This window comes from Tachyglossus aculeatus, unplaced genomic scaffold (assembly GCF_015852505.1).
Source record: "Tachyglossus aculeatus isolate mTacAcu1 unplaced genomic scaffold, mTacAcu1.pri scaffold_129_arrow_ctg1, whole genome shotgun sequence".
Lineage (NCBI taxonomy): Eukaryota > Metazoa > Chordata > Mammalia > Monotremata > Tachyglossidae > Tachyglossus > Tachyglossus aculeatus.
Window position 1 is genome coordinate 1268709 of NW_024044857.1, and position 2150 is coordinate 1270858.

Consider the following 2150-nt stretch of genomic DNA (forward strand, 5'->3'; position numbering starts at 1 on the left):
TGTAAAATTGGATGGACCAAAATGTGATGCCAGCTTACACATTAAAAAAATAATAATAAATCTCGAGTTTTGAGAGCATCTCCTTTCTGAAATTACATTTGGAAGCAATAACATTTCCGGGTACGCTTGAGCCTTTGGAGAGTTTTATGTTACTGGCTTTTAGGAGCTCTTTGGCCTCTGCCGCTCTGTGTTTTCCATGCTGGTGGGTCTTAATAATATTATTAATAATACTGTTATTATTATTATTTTGGTATTTGCTAAGCACACTAGTGTGGATGCAGGCAAATTAGGCCTGACAACGGTCCCTGTCCCATGTGAGGCCTGCAGTCTCCATCCCCATTTTACAGAGGAGGTAAATGAGGCTCAGAGAGGGTGAAGTGACTTGCCCAAGGTCATTAGTTGGGCTCATCCTCTTCCTGCTCCGGCTCACCTTCAGGCAAGGAGGGGCCAGGGGATGCGGTTCCTTATGAATCATTCAAAATCATTCATGTGGTACATTCACGGGAAGCTGCTGGGTGAAATCCGGCGGAGGTGGGAAGACTATCGGTAGGGTAGAAGTGATAATGTTTGTTAGGTGCTTCCTTGGATCGTGGCACTGTACTAAGCCCTGGGAGAGAATACCCAGGTGAGAATTAAATGCGGTCCTTGCCCTTCATGGGCCTCACGGTTTAAATGGGTTGCCCTTCACTGGCCCCTGTGTGTTCTTGACATTTCAAGGAAAAAGGAGGGAAAGCAGTGTAGCCTAGTGGATGCAGCATGGGCCTGAGAGTTAGAAGGACCTGGGTTCTAATTCTGGCTCCAATACTTGTCTGCTGCGTGACTGTGGGCAAGTTCCTTCGCTTCTCTGGGCCTGAGTTCCCTCATCTGTCAGGTGGGAATTAAAACTGTGAGCCCCATGTAGGATAGGGACTGTGTCCAGCCTGATCAGTTTGTATCTACCCTAGCACTTAGTACGGTGCCTGGCACGTAGTAAGCACTTAAGTACCATTTAAAAAATATTTTTAAAAAAGCGAAAATATTTTCACCTAGGAGAACGTGCTAAAGGTGATGAGAAAAATTCCACTGATGTTTAAAACCTCCACCTGGACTTTAACTTTAAAACCAAGTAGTTAATGTTTCTAATGTTTAGGAAAGCAGCGTGGCTTAGAGGAAAGAGAATGAGCTTGGAAGTCAGAGGTCGTGGGTTCTAATCCTGCCTCCGATACTTGTCGGCTGTGTGATTTTGGGCGTCAGTTTCCTTCTCTGTGCCTCAGTTCCCTCATCTGTAAAATGGGGACGAAGACTGTGAACCCCATGTGGGACAACCTGATTAGCTTGGATCTACCCCAGCACTGAGAAGGGTGCTTGGCATATAGTAAGCACTTACCAAATACCATAATAATAATAATAATAATAATTATTATTATTATTATTATCATCATAGCATCCTTAGTACAGTGCTCTGCACAAAGTAAGTGCTCCGTAAATGCCACTGATTGATATAAAATTCCCTCTATGCTGTGAGCTCATTGTGGGCAGGGAGCGTATTTACTGATTCTGTTGGATTATTGGCTCTCAGATGCTTAGTTCAGTGCTGTGCACACAGTAAGTGCTCAGTAAACACCATTAATTAGAATAATGATGGTATTTGTTAAGTGCTTATTTTGTGCAAAGCACTGTTCTGAGCACTGAGGGGGATACAAGGTTGTACCACGTGGGGCTCACAGTCTTCATCCCCATTTTACAGATGAGGGAACTGAGGCACAGAGAAGTGAAGTGACTTGCCCAAAGTCACACAGCTGACAAGTGGCGGAGTCGGAATTAGAACCCATGACCTCTGACTCCCAAGCCCGTGCTCTGTCCACTGGGCCATGCTGCTTCTCTAATTGACGCTTCTCTAATCATCACTGATGACGATAAAGTGCTGGGTTTAATAAAACAGGTATAACGACTGTAAGCTTGTTATGGACAGAGAAATTGATGGCTCATTCTGTTGTATTGTACTCTCCCAAACACTTAGTCCAGTGTGCTGCACATAGTAAGCGCTCAATAAATACCATTGATTTGGTTGATTAATATTTAAATTTTCTATTTTCTTTCTGCTTCCTCTAAACAGCAAGTAGTGGTTGTTACTCCAAAAAGGGTCACCAGTGGCTGAAGACTTAAAGGCA